The 19,603-nt window shown below is 53.8% G+C and overlaps 1 long non-coding RNA gene across 1 annotated transcript; it reads left to right on the forward strand.

The window, feature by feature from the left end:
* The first annotated feature begins 18,511 nt into the window (after positions 1-18,511).
* LOC123572443 (uncharacterized) lies at positions 18,512-19,486 on the forward strand. Its single transcript, XR_012431880.1, has 2 exons — positions 18,512-18,956; positions 19,068-19,486. It is a non-coding gene; the product is annotated as an uncharacterized lncRNA (long non-coding RNA).
* Positions 19,487-19,603: the final 117 nt, after the last annotated feature.

Raw genomic sequence — 19,603 nt, forward strand, 5'->3', positions numbered from 1 at the left:
GTGACCTCCAGGTTCGTTGGGCCCTGGGTGGGGAAAGGCACCCTCTATGTCATGCGCGGTGCATGCAGGGGTCCCCGAGAGGCCTGGGCACCCAGGGACAGCCCCCACCTCAGCCCACGGCCTGGCCTGGCAGCCACTGCAGGTGACCAGAAGGCTAGTCCCAGGCTGTGGGAAGATGGCCCAGGTCTTGGTGGGGAAAGAACATCGGGCGAAGGGGCAGGAAAGGCGATGGAGCCCCTCTGGAGGAACCTGAAGCCCCTGGGGTGGGGCACATGGAGTTTCTCAGCCAGGGGAGTGGGGGGCCAGGGGAGTGGGGGGCCAGAGGAGTGGGGGCCAGAGGAGTGAGGGTGGCCACCCAGGGGAGGGGAAGCCAGGAAAGTGGGGGCCAGAGGAGTGAGTACCAGAGGAGTGGGGGCCAGGGGAGTGGGGGCCAGGGGAGTGGGGGCAGCCACCCACATCCTGGGGACAGTGACTGACCTGGAGGTGGTGGGGGGGCGGGGTTTGATTTTTCACGAGTGGAGGAGCTTGGGGCCCCCAAGCGTGTGTTGGGGGGCACTTCCTGGTTCCTTGACCTCTGGCCTGTGGGCGCCCAGCCCTTAGGACCAGCCTGGAGGTAACATCCAAATACGGTGGGATTCCCTGAAGGCCACAGGAATCCCCATAAGCCCTCTCCCAAGTACTCCCACCCTGGACCCTCTGAGCTGGCCTGAAGTTGGGGTCTTGGGGTGACTGTCTCAGCCCGTCCTCAGGTCCCCAACTCCAGGCTGAACCAGGCATAGCCTCCTCTGCCGTGGCCTCCTCTGCCATGGCCTCCTCTGCCGTGGGTGCTGAGCTTGCTCCTCTTCCTCCCACCCTGTTTCTTCTTGAGATCGGGGTGGGCAGCCTGGCTGGGGACACTCGAGGTCACCCTGGGCCTCCAGGGCCATGCATGGCGGGACCAGGCATCCTAAGAGGAGGCGGAGTGGGGATCCACTCACCAAGGCCACAGGAGAGGATCCCAGGCTAACCCGGGTCCTTCACACTGATGGGAATCTATGAAGTCAAACAGGGTGAATTTCTAAGACAAAAGCTGGCGTTGTTTATTTTTTGTGACTGAGTCACTTCCCAGCCTCTTCCCAGGATGGAGATGCCAACATTGTTTCTTGCCCCCTCGCCTCCTTCACGTGTGTCCTCGACGCCCCAGTGAGAGAGGGAGGGACAGACAACAAGCTCAGGTCCCAGCCCCCACCCCACCCACACGCCCATTTCTGCAGCCCTCAGGAGCTGCAGTGCAAGTTCCACGCTAGTGGCTGGTGCTGTGAAGGTACCACCGCCGGGAAGTGAGGTCCCAGGAGCAGCCTGGGCACCCCTGGGTGCTGGGTAGAAATGCAGAGTCCCAGGCTCCAGTCCAGACCTGCTGAGTCAGAATTTGCATTTTAACAAGAGCTGGTGTTCCAGGCCCCTGTTGAGGGGCACTCAGGAGGCTCCCATTGGCCCCAGCTCTAAAGAAGTTGTGTGGCCTGTCCCATGTACAGTTGTGACCATTTGGCCAAGGCTGCCCTTCTCAAAGGCCTGGGCGTGACCCCTAGATGGCTTCTTAGAGGCCTGGGTGGGTCGCCCCCACACCAGGGTCTGGGTGGGCCAGGGCGCTTGCATTCCTACAGCACCAGGGGTGCCCAGGCTGCTGATTGGGGTACACTTTGAGCCACTCACAAAGCTTAAGACAGCAAACTCCACCCACAGGAGCTTTTAGCTGCATTTGGGATAAGGATGGTTTGCACATGTTTAAATGCTTGGAGAAAAATACAAAGAAAAACATGAGCAGAGCAGAGTGGGTGTAAGGACTACACGGCAGCAAAGCTTAAGTCCATGTTGAGGCTGGTGGGTCCCCTGCTCTGAGTAACAGAGAAAGTAAAAGAGCCTCCTAAGAGAGCCAGTTCCCTTTGATAACCACAGACCCTCATGCCCCGGCCTCCCCCACCTCCAGAGATCACACTTGCGTGCCACTGATGTTTGGTGCCTTCACACCTTCCACTCTTGCCAGTATTTTCTCTGGCTACCGTAAGCTGAGCATTCTTTAGCATTTATTATTCCCCCATCCGCCACTGGCCTTCTGGCTTGGTTTCTGGGGTCTTTTGTGATCAAGTTGTTTTAGCTTCTGTTGCAGTCCACTTTATCTTTTCCTCCTCTGCTCTGTGTGGGGCTGAGTCTGCGTTTGGGAGAGTTCCGACTCTAAGGTCCATTTGTCCTCTGATATCTTTTTTTTTTTTAAGTTCTGGTGTATATGGGCAGGTTTGTTACATGGGTAAACATGTCCCATGGTGATTTGCTGCACCTATCAACCCACCGCCTAGGTATGAAGCCCAGCACACATTAGCTCTTTTCCTTAATGTTCTCCATCCCCCACCCTCTCCCAATAGGCCCCGGTGTGTGTTGTTCCCCACCCTGTGTCCATGTGTTCTCATTGTTCAGCTCCCACTTATAAGTGAACATGAGGTGTTTGGTTTTCTGTTCCTGTGTTAGTTTGCAGGGGATAATGGCTTCCAGCTTCATCCATGTCCCTGCAAAGGACATGATCTCATTCCTTTTCATAGCTGCATAGTATTCCATGGTCTATATGTTCCACATTTTCTTTATCCAGTCTGTTGCTGATGGGCATTTGGGTTGATCCCATGTCTTTGCTATTGTGAATAGTGTTGCAGTGAACATACATGTGCATGTGTCTTTATAATAATTTATATTCCTTTGGGTATATACCCAGTTACGGGATAGTTTCGTCAAATGGGAATTCCGGTTCTCAATCTTGGAGGAATCACCACACTGTCTTCCACAATGGTTGAACTAATTTCCATTCCCACCAGTAGTGTAAAAGTGTTCCTGTTTCTCCACAGCCTTGCCAGCATCTCCTGTTTCCTGACTTTTTCATAATTATCATTCTGACTGGCATGAGAACTCATTGTGGTTTTGATTTGCATTTCTCTAATGATCAGTGATGTTAAGCTTGTGTTGGCTGCATGTATGTCTTTTTTTGAGAAGTGTCTGTTCATATCCTTTGCCCACTTTTTAATGGGGTTGTTTGTTTTATTTCTTGTAAATTTGCTTAAGTTCCTTGTAGATTCTAAGTGTTAGACCTTTGTCAGACAGACAGATTGCAAAAAATGTTCTCCCATTCTGTAGGTTGTCTGTTCACTCTAATGATAGTTTCACTTGCTATGCAGGTCTTTAGTTTATTTAGATCCCATTTGTCAATTTTTGCTTTTGTTGCCATTGCTTTTGGCGATTTCATCATAAAGTCTTTGCATGTGCCTATGTCCTGAATGGTATTGCCTAGATTTTCTTCTAGGGTTTTTAGAGTTTTGGGTTTTACAGTTAAGTCTTTAATCCACTTTGAGTTAATTTTTGCATAAGGTGTAAGGAAGGGGTCCAGTTTCAGTTTTCTGCATATGGCTAGCCAGTTCTACCAGCACCATTTATTAAATAGGAAATCCTTTCCCCATTGCATGTTTTTGTTGGGTTTGTCGAAGATTAGATGGTTGTAGATGTATTGTGTCATTTCTGAGTTTTCTATTCTGTTCCATTGGTCTATGTGTCTGTTCTTGTACCAGTACCATGTTGTTTTGGTTACTGTGGCCTTGTAGTATATTTTGAAGTCAGGTAGCATGATGCCTCCAGGTTTGTTATTTTTGCTTAAGATTGTCTTAGCTATGAGAGGTCTTTTTTGGTTCCATATGAAGTTTAAAATAGCTTTTTCTAATTCTGTGAAGAATGTCAATGGTAGTTTAATGGGAATAGCATTAAATCTGTAAATTGCTTTGAGCAGTATGGCCATTTTCATGACATTGATTCTCCCTATCCATGAACATGGAATGTTGTTCCATCTGCTTGTGTCCTCTCTGGTTTCCTTGAGCAGCGGTTTGTAGTTCTCCTTGAATAGGTCCTTCACTTCCCTTGTTAGCTGTATTCCTAGGTATCTTGAACTCTATGCAAATAAACTGGAAAATCTAGAAGAAATGGATAAATTCCTGGGCACATCCACCCTCCCAAGACTGAACCAAGAAGAAGTTGAATCCCTGAATAGACCAATAACAAGTTCTGAAATTGAGGCAGTAATGAATAGCCTACCAACCCAAAAATGCCCAGGTCCAGATGTATTTATGGCTGAGTTCTATCAGAGCGTGAAAAGGAGCTGCTACCGGTTCTTCTGAAACTATTCCAAACAGTTGAAAAGAAGAGACTCCTCTCTAACTCATTTGATGAAGCCAACATCATCCTGATACCAAAACCTGGCAGAGACACAATTAAAAAAAAAAAAAAAGAAAACTTCAGACCAATATCCCTGATGAACATCATTGTGAAAATCCTCTATAAAATACAGGCAAACCAAATCCAGCAGCACATCAAAAAGCTTATCCACCACAATCAAGTTGGCTTCATCCCTGGGATGCAAGGCTGGTTCAACATACACAAGTCAATAAACGTAATCCATCACATAAACAGAACCAATGACAAAAACCGCATGATTAACTCAATAGATGCAAAAAGGGCCTTTGATAAAATTCAACACCCCTTCATGTTAAAAACTCTCAATAAACTAGGTATTAAAGGAACATATCTCGAAATAATAAGAGCCATTTATGACAAACCCATGGGCAATATCATACTGAATGGGCAAAAGCTGGAAGCATTCCCCTTGAAAACCAGCACAACACAGGGATACCCTCTCTTGGCATTCTTTTGTTTTGTTTTGGTTTTTTGTTTGTTTGTTTGTTTTGAGACGGAGTCTAGCTCTGTTGCCCAGGCTGGAGTGCAGTGGCGTGATCTCAGCTCACTGCAAGCTCCGCCTCCTGGGTTCACCCCATTCTCCTGCCTCAGCCTCCCGAGTAGGTGGGACTATAGGCACCTGCCACCACGCCCGGCTAATTTTTTTGTATTTTTAGTAGAGACGGGATTTCACTGTGTTAGCCAGGATGGTCTCAATCTCCTGACCTCGTGATACGTCCGCCTCGGCCCCCCAAAGTGCTGGAATTACAGGCGTGAGCCACCGCGCCCAGCCATCTCTCACCACTCTTATCCAACAGAGTGTTGGAAGTTCTGGCCAGGGCAATCAGGCGAGAGAAAGAAATAAAGGGTTTCAAATAAGAAGAGAGGAAGTCAAATTGTCTTTGTTTGCAGATGACGTGATCCTATATCCAGAAAACCCCATCAACTCAGCCCAAAAGCTTCTTAAACTGATAAGCAACTTTACCAAAGTCTCAGGATACAAAAACCATGTGCAGAAATCACAAGCATTCCTGTACACCAACAACAGACTAGCAGACACCCAAATCAGGAGTGAACTCCCATCCTCTGATATCTTATAGTTTCCTTTCCTGTTTAGGCTTTTACTGCCTGTGAAACATGTTTTTGGGAATGAAGTAAGGAATGGGAGGAATGGCTATTTATTACTGCCTCAATTTCAGAACTTGTTATTGGTCTATTCAGGGATTCAACTTCTTCTTGGTTCAGTCTTGGAAGGGTCTGACTTCACGTGTACTGCCGAGTCCATCGCACGCCCCTCATTTGAGAAACCACCCTTGTCACAGATGGGACTCCCACAGTTGCATGGAGCTTTACCTGCCCTCTCCACTCCACGCTGCTGGTTTATTTCTCTGTTCCTGCTTCATTTACTCTCGTTTTCTTATGCATGTCTATTAACGCAGCTTGTCCTTAGTTTTTTTTTAAACAGACTTTATATTTTAGGGAAGGTTTAGGTTCACAGTAAAATCAAGCAGGCAGTACAGAGTTCCCATGCACCCTCTGCCCCGCCACAAACATGCAGCCTTCCACCATCAACACCTACACCTGAGTGGCCCATTTATTACAAGCCATGAGTCTGCATGGCCACATCGTCAGCACCCAAAGACCCTGCTTCACACGAGGGCTCGCTCTCGGTGCTCTTCGTGCCATGGATTTGGACAGATGTGCAATGGTGTGGATCCACCATTGCAGTCCCACACAGAGTGGTTTCGCTGCCCTGAAGATCCCCTGGGCTCTGCCAGTCTGTCCCTCCCTCCTAAGTGCTGGCGACCACAATATTGCCTTTTCCAGAGTGTCATGTTGTTAGAATCTCACCATCCAGCCTTTTCTGTGTGGTTTCTTGCACGTTGTAATATGTAGTCGAGGTTCCTCCATGTTTTCTCCTGGCTGCTTGACAGTGCATTTCTTTTTAGCACTCATCCTATTCCATTCTCTAGGTGTGCCACGGTTCACCTACCCCTTTCACCTACTGAAGGACATCTTGGTTGCTTCCAAGTTCTGACAATTATGAATAAAGCTTCTATAAACATCTGCATGGAGGTTATTGTATGGAAATAAATTTTCACTTCCTTTGGGTAAATGCCAATGAATGTAATTGCTAGAATGTATTTAGTTTTGTAAGAAACGGCAAACTGGCTTCCAAAGTAGCTGTGCCATTCTGCATTCCCACCAGTGATAAGTGAATGCCAAACTTTGCTCCACGCCCTCACCAGTATTCAGTGGTCAGTGTTCTGGAATCTGACATCCTAACAGGTGTGTGGTGGCATCTCATTGTTGTTTTAAGTGCATTTCTTACAATCTTTACATGCGCTTCTTTGCCATCTGTGCATCTTCTCCAATGAAGTGTCTGTTCAGGTCTTTTGCCCATTTTGTAATCGGGTTGTTTGTTTTCTTCCTGTTGAGTTTTAAGAGTTCTTTATGTATTCTGGATAACAGTCCTTTATCAGATGTGTATTTTGCAAACACTTTCTTTCAGTCTGTGGCTCATCTTCCCATTCTCTTGACTTTGTCTTTCACAGAGCAGAGGGTTTTCATTTTAATGAGGTCCAGCTTATCACCAATTTTTTTTTCATGGATCAGCCTTTGATGTTGTACTTTAAAAACTCATCACCAAACCCTAGGTCATCTAGATTTTCTCTTGCGATACCTTCTAGGAGTTTTATAGTTTTGCATTCGACATTTAGGACTGTGATCCATTGTGAGTTAATTTTTTTGAAGGTTTTATGGTTTGTCTCTAGATTCATTTATTTTTTCTGCATGTGGATGTCCAGTTGTTCCAGTACCATTTGTTGAAAAGCCTATCTTTTGGTCCCTTGCACTGCCTGTGCTCCGGGGTTGAAGACCAAGTGGAGATATCTATGTGCATCTGTGCGCACAGTGCTCTCCAGAGAAGCAGAGCCAAGAGGATCGTTGAATGGATGGATGGATGGATGGATGGATGGATGGATGGATGGGTGGGTGGATGGATGGATGGATGGGTGGATGGATGGATGGATGGATGGGTGGATGGATTCATGTGTTTGTGCTGTTACTGGACCCGGAACATCCTCCCCACACACCTCCACCTGTGGACATGCTGTGTGTGTGTGTGTGTGTGTGTACACATGTGTACACATGTTTTCTGGGCCACTCTGGTGTGGGTGTTGATGGTGGGAGGCTGCATGTTTGTGGCGGGGCAGAGGGTGCATGGGAACTCTGTACTGCCTGCTTGATTTTACTGTGAACCTAAACCTTCCCTAAAAAATAAAGTCTGTTTTAAAAAAGCTAAGAAGGACAAGCTGCGTTAACAGACATGCATAAGAAAACGAGAGTAAGTGAAGCAGGAATAGAGAAATAAGTCAATGGAGCAGATATGAGAGGGCAGGAAAACACTCACATATATGTTTACGCATATGTGGTTGCATGTGAGAAAGAGAGAATTTTGTTCTGAGGAGTTGGCTCACATGATTTTGGAAGCTAAAAAGCCTCACGATCTGCCATCTGCAAGCCAGAGACCCGGGAGAGCCAGTGTTGTGGTTCTAGTTTGAGTTGAAGGCCCACACGCGACGGGGGCTGTGGGTTCAAGTCCCAGCTGGAGGACAGGAGAAGATGCCACCTCTCAAGCAGTCAGGAAGAGAGAGAGAGAATCCTCCCTTCCTCCACCTTTTTTTTTTTTTTTTGAGATGAAGTTTCACTCTTGTTGACCAGGCTGGAGTGCAATGGTGTGATCTCTGCTCACTACAAACTCCACCTCCTGGGTTCCAGCAATTTTCCTGCTTCAGCCTCCCAAGTAGCTGGGATTACAGGCACCTGCCACCATGCCTGGCTAATTTTTGTATTTTTAGTAGAGATGGGGTTTCACCATGTTGGTCAGGCTGATTTCGAACACCTGACCTCAGGTGATCTGTCCGCCTTGGCCTCCCACAGTGCTGGGATTACAGGCGTGAACCACTGCTCTGTGATGCGCGGGTGGGCAAAGGCCTCTCTCACGTCTTCAGGAGCCTCTGAGCCTCTGAGGGTGCCTGTTAAGGCCTGGAGGAGCCTTCTCAGAGGCATCTGATGCTTCCTAAGTCCAAGGGCCAGGCAGCTGACTCATCCCTGCTCCCTGGGAGGAGAGGCAGGTACAAGGGGGTCAACCAGTGGTGGCAAACCTCCCACAACCTCTGCCAGGTGGCAGATCTGTCTCCCGGAACTGCAAGCCTCTGCCTCCGGAGCAGACCAGGCTGCTGGTGGACACAGATTTACCTGGGCTGACCTGGATCGAAAGGCATCTTGGGACAGGAGAGGTGGATGAGTTTGTTTAGGCTTCTTTCTTTCTGCAGGCTCTGGGAAAGGCCAGGGTGCCCAGCCATGCATCAGGGTCTATGGGTCTGCTACAGAGCAGCCCGATTCTCAGATGTCCTCACCCTGCTTCTGGGAATTTGGTCCTTAGGGCAGCAGCCAGGAAGTCAGAGGCCAGGCTGAGCTTGGGCACCGCCATCCTAGAGCCGCCCCTACCTGCCCAGCTTCCCTGGAACACCCGTGTTCAGGGCCAGGAACACCCTCCCCACCCACCTCCACCTGTGGACACACTGAGTGTGTGGGGGCTTGTATGTGTGTATACGTGTGTGCACGTGTGTGCACATGGCTGCATGCATGCAGAGCATGTGGGGGCTTGTATGTGTGTATATGTGTGTGCACATGTGTATGCACATGGCTGCATGTGCATGTTTTGCATGTGTGTACACCTGTGTGGATGTGTGTGTGCATGTGGTTGTGTGTGTTTGGGTGATTGCATGTGTGTGCACGTGTGTATGGATGTGTGTGGATGTGTATGGATGTGTGTGCATGTGTGTGGATGTGTGTATGGATGTGTGTGGATGTGTATGGATGTGTGTATGGATGTGTGTGGATGTGTATGGATGTGTGTATGGATGTGTGTGCATGTGTGTGCATGTATATGGATGTGTGTGGATGTGTATGATGTGTGTATGAATGTGTGTGTGCACACGGCTGTGTGTGCATGTGTAAATTGCATGTGTGCACATGTGTGTGCAAGCATGTACATGTGCACATGCATGTTCCTAGAGTGTCTCCATTATCCAGGATGGTGCCTGGCAGGGAGTGCAGTTCATCTCTAACCAGGGCCACCCCTTGCTGTCCAGGCCTAAAGCCAGCATTGCTCACGGGCCCTGCACCATGCCCTGAAAGTGTCTGGGGATCCTGGGCTCTCCGGGGCGGGCAGGCTGCCTTGGGGTTGAGAAGCGGCTGGTTTCCCAGGGGCAGCCCTTTGAACCTAGTTGGGTCACTGCCCCCTTCTGGGATTCTGTCTTCTCTCCCATTTAAGGATAAATAGGTCTTTCCCTTGTGAGATGCAGTGCCTGGCCAGGGCAGGGACGCAGATATTGACCCTGACTTTGTTCAGAGGCTGGGCTTCCCCGGCCCTGAGCCAACAGGAAGCCCGGTCCAGAGGCCAGGAAGCAGCAGCAGGGCCAGCCCTGGCGCTGCCCAGGTCTCCCCAGCTCGGCTCCGCTCAGCGCTGGCCTGGAGAAAACAGAACGGCGGCTGTCGGGGCTGGTCCACGAAGTGTTGTTTTGTTTTTAATTTTCTGATCAGGGTAGTGAGAACTAAAAGTTCAGGAAAAAACAGGTATTTTTGGACATTTTAAAAGCCGTGACTCATTACTGGTAACTCATCTTCCTACAGATGAGTCAGATGAGCTTTTCTCTGGGCAGCTGGAATGTCCCCTCGTCCTCAGTTTTGTGAAATTTGAATAAAATGTGCTACTTTGGGTCAAGGTGACTGTCTGCATGTGTCCTGGGGCTGCGGTAACAAAGTGTCACGAACTTGATGCTTTCAGCACCAGAAATGTGCTCGTCAGGTCCGAGGCCAGAGTCTGAAAGGAAAGCGTCACAGGGCTGCCTCCCTCCAAGGGCGCCAGGGCTGCGGGGGAGGATCCTTCCTGCCTCCTCCAGCTCCTGGAAGCCCCGGAGTCCCTTGGCTGGATTGTGCCCTGTTCTCTTCTCTCTCCTAAGGACCCTTGAGATGTCATCTAGGTCCCCCCCCGCCGCCCTGATAGACCAGACCATCTCCTTGCCTCATGAGCCTGACCTCACCTCACCCACAAGACTCCCTCTTAGGCAGGGTTCCATCCACAGGCTCCGGGAGTCAAACACAACGTTGGGGCGGCTAGGCTGGAGGAGGGCCGAGGCTGCCGGATGGCACCAGCGCTGTGGACTTCAGGAAAACGGTCCCTTGCAGGAAAAGGGAATCGGCCGCCACCCTGCCCACTCTGCCACAGGACCCTTTCAGCCCCTCAGCAGCACGAGACAGCGGGCAGGCAGCAGTTGTCTACAGATGGCAGCCTGGGCTCAGGTAGAAAGGGGCGCCAGACCCAGCCCAGCTTGCCAGGCACTGCCCCGGCTGCTCCAGTCCCGCTAGAGGCCCCAGCCTACAACTGAACTCTGGCTCCACGTTTCGCGTCCACGATTTTGCAATCTTCTCCAATGTTTATGAGAGCGTCCTCCCACTGCCCCAGCACACTGTAAACTCCCAGGGCCCACCCGGCTCTCAACTGTGGTTTTGAGGGCAGTTTCAGCAATGCTCCCAGTGCAGGTTTGGGGCCAGGCAGTTCATGGAGCTCCCACCGGCTGCCATTCCTCACACACCAGGACATTCCCTCCTGCTGGGCCCAAATGCATCTTGGGTCCCACTATGCGAGAAGGACTAGAGTAGGGCATGGGCAGCCCGTGAGTGGGGCAGGTGGGAGATAGGCCCTGAAGTCCCACTGGACAGCAAGCCCCTGCTTTCATGAGGCTGCAGCTCTGCTGGGGCTGGCCAGCTGGGCTATGGGTGTGAACATGTGAGTAAATGTCCTTAGGGAACAGGTTGCATGTCTTCACTGTTCCACACAGAGCACTCCGTCTTTTTGTGCATGTCTACGTGTGCATTCCTGGTGTGTATTTGTACATCTGCCATTTGTGTGTGTTCTGGAGTGTGTCTGTGCACGTGTGTTCCTGGTGTATTGTTCATGCATATTCGTAGAGCATGTCTGTGTACGTGTGTTCCTGGTTTGCATATGTGCTGTGTTTTCCTGGAATGTGTTTGTGCACGTGTGTTTCTGGTGTGTATATGTGCTGTGTTTTCCTGGAGTGTGTTTGTGCACGTGTGTTCCTGGTGTGTATTTGCACATGCATGCACATTCCTGGAGTGTGTCTGTGCACGTGTGTTCCTGGTTTGCATATGTGCTGTGTTTTCCTGGAGTGTGTTTCTGCACGTGTGTTCCTGGTGTGTATTTGCACATGCATGCACATTCCTGGAGTGTGTCTGTGCATGTGTGTTCCTGGTTTGCATATGTGCTGTGTTTTCCTGGAGTGTTTCTGTGCACGTGTATTCCTGATGTGTATTTGCACATGCATGCATATTCTTGGAGTGTATCTGTGTACGTGTATTCCTGATGTGTATTTGCACATGCATGCATGTGTGTGCTTGTGCACCCCAGCTCCATCTTCCTGTCGTCCTCTCTGCCCGCTGCCCTCCTGGGCCAGCCTCTCCTGTTCTGAGTGGAAGGCAATGAAGGCCAGGGCTGCACAGGCCTGTCTGGGGTCACAGGCGTGTCAGGGCCGCCTGCTCCTAAACCTCCTGCATTGAGATGGGGATGGAGAGGGGAGGCTGCGGGGTGCTCCTTCGGTTCAGACGCCTCCTCCCAAATGAACGGCAAATGTCAAATGCAGCCCCAAGGAAAATAGTTCCCACACCTAATCATGTCCGGGAGAGGTCGTGGCGGGGGGCGCCCGGAGCACATGCTGGGTGGGAACAAGGGCCCTTTGTGCGCCTTGGGCAGCTGTGGCTGCAGTAGCGAAGCTAAGCGGACCGGCTGTCTGGCCGCCTGGGCTGCCCGGAGACAAGCGCTCTCCTTCTTGTTGCGTCAGTGCCTGAGCCCAGCCCCCGCCGGGGCTGCGGGGGAGCCTGGGACACTGGCTGCAGGGAGGGGCACGCTCTCACCCGTGGAACATTCTCAGGCCAAGACAGTCACAAATGGGGTCACTTCTGATGGTGCTCAGCTGCCGCAGCGGGGAGCCATGAATCGCCCACGCTGGCTTTGGCTGGGGCAGAGTCCCGGGGCCTGAGTGAGAGATGAAGCAGGAGGGACAGTGAACCAGTCAGGCTCCCTGCGAGGTCCTCCCCATGGCACCTGAGGATGGGGCAGCAAGGATGGCCTGGGGGACCTTGCAGCCTCTGCAGGAGCCCCTTCCTCTGTTGTCTGGCCTGAGCACAGCTGCCCTAGGACTAGCAGAGCCTGCACCTCACCGCTGCCTCCCGCAGAGGGTGCGGCAGAGCGAGGGCCCCCCTTCCACGAGAGATTCCACCCTCGCTTCGGAGAAAGCTGGATTCAGAAAGACCCCCTCCTTCCCACGCAGGCAGGGAGGGAGCCCGGTGGGGGTCTGGGCTCCATGGAGGAGGCATTGGAGCAGGACAGAGGGCAGCTTTAGGCAACGCAGCCTCTAGGCCGGTCTGAGCCCCATGGGTCAGGAGACCGGCTACACACAGGAGGCCGAGCATGTGAGCGTGTATAGGGAGGCCGGCAGGGTCGACTGGAGGCGCGATGTAGATAGGCAGCCACAGCGGCGCACGTGGTATTAGATTCAACTTGGAAGCACCAGAATGCAGGGTTCCCAATACAAATAGGTAGAAGAATCTGCAGATGAAATGTGTGTGCATGCGTTTGCAAAGTAAGAAAATGCCAGAAAACATGGATGGACATGAAAAAGACATAGATGCCAGCCTGAAGGGTCCCCCGCTGAGACAAACGTAACATCAAAATAAACTAAATAAGGACAGGAACAGATGATGGCCCGTGCATAAAATGAGACTCTGTGGTTCTATATAGATGTCAATTTACTTAATTAATAAATGGGGGAAAAGAAAGCTCACCCACCCCAGTAGAATTCCAGCTGATAAGTGACGGCATGAGGAATTCCCCCCAGCAGCCGCTGCAGTCACCATTAATTCAGGCAACAAGAACATCAGTCAATGCCAAACCTCGTGGTGAAAGTGGAGTGAAGAACGGGGTTTTACGTCACCTCTCAGTGTTCCCACGAAATGTGTATGAATTATAGAGAAGGAAGGAATTCCCAGTGGAGACCCCTACAGATGCCACATTCCCCAGATGGTCAAGGTCAATGACCCTCCGAGTGAACGCATCAGTACGCCCACCTCCCAACCCGGATGAACCAGTTCCCTCCACTGACAACCTGGGTCGAACCACGAAATAAACCCTAATTGAGAGTATTTCTCTTTTTCACAGAGTCAAGGTCTTAGAAGTCAAGGAAAGACTGAAGACTGCTCCAGGTTGAGGACGAGCATGAAGTCTCACAATCCAGGTAATCCCAGCACTTTGGGAGGCCGAGGTGGGCGGATCACCTGAGGTCAGGAGTTCGAGACCAGCCTGACCAACCAACATGGTGAAATGCCGTCCCTACTAAAAATACAAAAACTAGCCAGCTGTGATGGTACACGTCTGTAGTACAAGTTACTCGAGAGGCTGAGGTGGGAGAATCGCTTGAACCCGGGAGGCGGAGGTTGCAGTGAGCCGAGATTGCACCACTGCACTCCAGCCTGGGGGACCGAGTGAGATTCCTTCTCAAAAAAAAAAAAAAAAAAAGGCATTATTGGGACAGTTGGTAAAACCCGAATAGGTCTCTAGGTGAAGAATACATACTCTTTGTACTGTTCTTGCAACTTTTTTGGTGTATTTGAAATTGTTTTGAAATAAAAAGTAAAATTAAAAGCGAGAAGCACCCTGTGTGGCTGGCATCCCCCGCCGCTTCCAGCATCTCCAGGAAGCAGCATGGTGGGGCTGGGAGGGCCCAGGCTGCCGCGGCCACTTCATGCTGCTGTAAGAAGGTATCTGTGACTGGGTGAGTCGTAAAGAGCAGAAATGTTCCGCTTACAGCTCTGGAGTCTGGGAAGTCCGAGACCAGGGCCCCAGCAGATTTGGTGTCTGGGAAGGACTGCTCTCTGCTTCCAAGACGGCTCCTTGTTACTGTGTCCTCTCATAGCAGAAGGTGGAAGGGCAAAAGGGGCCTGGCCAGTCAGACAGCCCTTTCATAAGGCTCTAATCCTACCCTTGAAGGTGGAACCCTTACGGCCTAACCCTCCTGAAGGCCTTACCTCTGGACCCTGTTGCACTGGGGATTCAGTCTCAATATGGATTTCGGAGGAACACAGACATTGGAACCACGGCAGCACCATCACTCCCAGGCTGAGACGCCACCTGGGCTCTCTGCCCAGAGCATCTCCTCCCTGGCCCTGGAGACACACAGAAGAAGGAGAGAAGGGCTGTTCTGTTGGAATCGCAAGACCGAGTGGACTCTCACCTGGGGGAGGGCACCTGCAGCCTGGCTGGCCCCAGGGATCGGTGGGCACGGAGCGTGTGGCTGGGTGCCTATCACCTTCTTCCCCACTTTACCCTGGGCACCCAGCCCCTGGACCACCACTGCCAGGCATGGAGCAGGTATGGAGGAGAGTTAGCAGGACAAAACTCACCCACACCACGGCTGCCACAGATGGACAATCTCACGGAGAGGTGTGGCCAAGCGAGCAGGGGAGGGGCCCGTGGGGTCAGGTGGGCCAGACGAGCGCCTTCTGGCAGGGGGCTTGTGAGAGCGTTCCAAGGAGACGGGCGAGCTCAGCCAGGAGGGTGGAAGGGTAAGACAGTCCAGGCCAGAGGACAGCAGCCACAGTGGGAGGGACGGTGAGAAGCCCCATGGTCTGGCTGGAACTGAACAGATGACAGTAGGAGAGGTAAACATGGCGGGAAGGTGGGGGCGCAAGCCGGTCCTTGGAGCTCAGAGAGCTTCTGGCTTTGGTCTGGGCTGTGTTTGGTGTGATGGCTGGGAGAGCTGCTGAGGTGGGAACGCCCTTGAGGGCTCTACCTTGAAGGGTGGGATTAGTGCCTCATGAAAGGGCTGTCCGAGAGTCCCTGTTTACAGGCAGATGGTTGATGTGGGAGGGAGTAATGGCTGAATTCACAGTGCCCAAGGGCTGATCAATAACGAGCCCAGCCCAGTGTCACCCAAACCTCGCGGTCAGTTTAGCCTGCTCGGCAGCGGGGATAGAGGACCACGCACAGGGGCTTGGCGTCCCACACTGATTCTCCCACAGTCCTGCAGGCTGGGGCCCAGCATCCAGATGCTGCGGGGCCAGGGCCTCCAGGATCACCTTGGCTGGCAGTCAACGGCTCCTCCCGTCCTCCCAGGGCCCCTCTGTGCTCTCTGAGTCCTCATTTCCTCCTTGGAAGTCAAACCGGACAGGGCCACCCCAGTGACTCCCTTTTACTGTAATCACCTCCTTACAGCCTCATCTCCAAATCCAGTCCCACTCTGAGGTCCTGGGAGTTGGGGATCCAGTATATGGATTTTGGGGGCCCCACTCAGCCCTGACACTGCACTGGGCAGAGCATGCCTCAAATTCCAAGGACGATGAATTCGCTGTGACCACACTTCTGTCATTAAACATCACTAATAACCAGCTGCTGACATTTGCTGGACGGGGGCCGCCCGCAGCCCCTCGCCACCCTGGGTCCAGCGGAGCAGCTGCTGATGCTGAGCTCTGTGGTCCAGACGCTGCTGGTGGCAGTGTTGGCCCGAGGGTGATGCTCTCCTCCCTCTGCCGGGAACACCCCCGGCAAGGACGCTGCTCACCCATGGAAAGGAGGTGAGGTGGCTGCGGCACCTTCACAGAACATGTCCCCCCGACACGTACCAGGGCGCAGCCCGAGGCCCAGGCCTCCCACACGCCCCTGGGCTTCCGGCACGTCCTTCCCATGGCAGACACCAGACAGAGCCGGTGCAAGTGGCTTCCAGGTGGCGTGTCCCTTCGGATGGGCTCTGCCATCCCTGTCCTGTGCAGCAGCTGCAGCATCCACCCTTAGTGCCAGCTCTGGGGGCCTGAGCAGGAGCTCAGGGACACGGAGACCGTGCGGAGGAGGCATTCACTGTGGGGTGTCCCAGGGCTGGGCACCAAGGCAGGACCTCTGTGTGCCCCGAATGCCGGCTTCCCTGGAGACTGCAGTCAGCCGGGTTCTCTCACGTCAGCCTCCCAAGACCACTGTGAGGGGGGCGCTTAGAAGCAGAAACACCCAGGCCGGGCAGGTTGAGCAGGTGAAGCTGCCCAACGCAGGGGACAGGACACAGAGGCGACTCACGAGCCTGGGGCTCCAGCAGCAACCAGGAGGGTCCTTGCCACGCCTTTCGCTCCCAGCTACCAGTCTGCCTGCCAGCATCGCCTTTGCTCGTGTGCCTGAGGCCCTGGCTCCCCAAGCAGCCGCTGACTCCTGGACGCCTGCTGGCCGGGCCCCAGTCACGAGTGCGTTCGGGGAAGGCCTCGGGCCTACAGGAACGGAAGGAAAAGCCATCGGGCCTCCCCGACTGTCCACACAGAGACTGATGAGTTCCCCACACACCGGCTGCCGGGACGCGCCTCGACTCTGGTTTTGGCACAGACAGGCCCTGCTGCATCCGTCGTCTCTGATGGAAGTGACAGCCGTTTACCCTGCAGACAGGCCAGAGCGGCCCATCCACGTTCCAGGGTGTGAGGCCAGTGGGAGCGTCCCCAGGGCCACAGCCCAGTGAGGGAGGTGGGGGAGCGTCCTGGCGAGGGCTGGGCCGCCTCCCGCGTGCCCTGGGGAGCAATGCTTCGCACCACCCCGCCCTTTCCTGGCCGTCTGTGAAACTGAACATCTCCAAGTGAATGTTTTAACTGCTAAGCACAGGCAGCGCTTCGAGGCTTCATGACGATGACGTGGAAATCCTAACCCTGACCCCGCCGTCGAGCTGGGCCTGCATTTCCGTCAGCACATGTGTCCCTTCTCCTCAGCAACCGCCAGCCCGGACAAGCCCCACACCACCCGGGTTACCTTCAGCTGTGAGACGGGAGGTGCCGGGCGCAGTCGGGACTGCGTCTGGTCCGTGCTGCCGGGATGTGGCCATGCGCGGGGCCAGGGCTTAGATCAGCCTCCTGTCGGGCTGAGTGGGGAGGCGCACACCTGCCCCAGATTGCAGCTCAAAAGAGGAGAGGTGAAGGTCAAGTGTTCCATACCCCGAGGTCTCTGGGGCCCCGCCAGAGAAGGTGGGTGTCTCAGGGGGTTTTGGGTTTTGCTCTGTCTCCTGGGCCCGACCCCTGGCCAGAGCTGAACCTTCTAGAAGCCAGGAAAAGTCGGTACCAATTCCTGGACCAGACTTCCGGCCAAGCCTGCCCCTGAGTGCCCTGTGGCCAGTGTGGGAACCCAGAGGGAGACTGTGCTGGTGTCACCGGGGGCCTTCTGGCGGTCAGGATGGCTCACGGGGAGGCACTTGGGGGCTATGGCCAACCCTGGGGACCCGTCCACCCCCAGGGCTGCTGTGAGGCCTGAATGTGGCGGGGGCTCCCCGATGTGAGTCCCTCGTCCTCGTCCTACAACGCTTAGTGTCGGATGGGGGGCAGGACCCACAGGCCCCTCTCAAGGAAACCCACAGAGGCCCCTGCAGGTGACCTCAAGGGAGGCCCCGTGTGGGGAAGAGAGCACCTGCCCCGCACAAGACAAATCAAGTGGATGCCAAGGAGCAGGCGAGTTTGGGGTGGATGAAGCCACAGGATTGCCCACAGTGAAGACAGGGAGGCGGCCACAGACCCCCCACCCAGGGAGCCTCAGGGGCAGCTGGGGCCGCGGGGGTGGCACGAGGCAGGTCACACCAGGCAGCAGGCAGGGGCAGCGCTCCAGGAAGCAAGGCCGGACCGGAGACTGTGGGGGTCTCAGGGCGACTCTGAGTTTTGCTCTGCTTTGTCTGGGGCTGAGCAGTGCTGAAGGTGGTCTTAAGCTAATGGGATGCCAAGGCGGAGGAGGACGGAGGATGAGGCAGGAGCAAGGCCTGGGGGAGGCAGCAAGAGAAGAGCTGAGGCCCCCGGAGGGGAGCGGGCAGCTGCGGGAGTGGGGGCTTCTGGGACAGGTGAGGGTGCAGGGCGGCCCTCTGACCCGAGAGCCACCCGAGACCCAAGCCACGGTCCTGGCGTCTTCACCTCTTGCAGGTGGCGCCCAAGACTCACGGGAAGTCAGGAGGTGCCTGAGACCCCGCAGGGGCACCCTCTGCGTGCCTTGGGGCGGGACATTCTGGGTAGGGGGGCTCCGAAAAAGAGGCGCCGAAGGGGATGAGCCGCACGCGGGTCTGAGGGTCGGGCTACGTGGGGCCGAGACCTTCAGCAGAGACAGTTCCCAGGCTTGGCCCCCGCCCCCAGCGCCGCGCAGTGCCTGCCGGTGTTCAAAGCCATTTCCTGACTTTCTCATGGTCTGGGATTCCCAGTTTCATGAGATTAAGATAGAAAGTTGTGGTTTGCGAAAAACCTTGCAGTTAGAGGATGAACATTCCATCGATGGGAGCCTCAAGTGGTCTGGAGGGAAGGCCAGCTGTGGGAAACCTCTCCCAGATGACTGTCATTGTGCAGAGGGGCGGGGCCCCAGGGACCTCGGGGTATGGAATGCTTGACCCTCACCTCTCACCTCTCACCTCTCACCTCTGCAGGTCCTGGGCGCAGACTTCACCTTCTGAACCTTCTCCTATTCGGAAAGTGTGTGGCCCACACGGTGGTACGAGGAGCCCTGGGCTGGGCAGCTGCCAGCCTGGATCCGAGTCCTGCCCTGGTCAAAGTGCTGATTACTTGACATACTTCTGTATCTGCAGAACCAGGTGACTGATCCCCAAAGCCCAGCCAGCTCCAGCAAGCTCTGGCACCTGCACCCATGGGTCACCCTGTCCCCGGCCCACCCTCCTCGAACCATGTTCCGCTCACCGTGGCAGGGCCGCCCCCGGAGCAGTCGGTGCCGTGTGCAGAGGACGGAGGCAGAGGTGCCGTGTGCAGAGGACGGAGGCAGAGGTGCCGTGTGCAGAGGCCCAGACAGAGATGTGGAGGGGTAGCCAGTATCAAGGGCACCCCCGCTTGCGCTCGCTTCCCCACCCGCCTGCTTTTGCTGCTAATGTCCAGACATTCTTTTGTTAGACCCAAAGCCCCTGGGGTTCAGTTCCTGCTGTTGCAGCCCAAGGGCTCCATCAAGAGCTGGCGGCAGCATCCACCTCCTGGGGGTCTCGAGGGGCTCCATAAGAACCCCTTGTCCTGAGCCCCCGCCCAGGCTGAGCATTGGCAGCTGTTCAGTCCAGGCTGGCTTTAGTTGCTGTTAATATTCAATATTTGACATAAATTCTCTTTTGATTGTGAAACCACTCAGCATTCTGTGGCCTCATTCCGGGATTTTGATTCTAAGCCCCTCTAGGAAATATCTGCCCCGAAGTGACCGTCTTGTCTGGAAGGTTCCCACAGAGCAGGGTATGATAAGAGC

This window comes from Macaca fascicularis, chromosome 3 (genome assembly GCF_037993035.2).
Source record: "Macaca fascicularis isolate 582-1 chromosome 3, T2T-MFA8v1.1".
Taxonomy (NCBI): domain Eukaryota; kingdom Metazoa; phylum Chordata; class Mammalia; order Primates; family Cercopithecidae; genus Macaca; species Macaca fascicularis.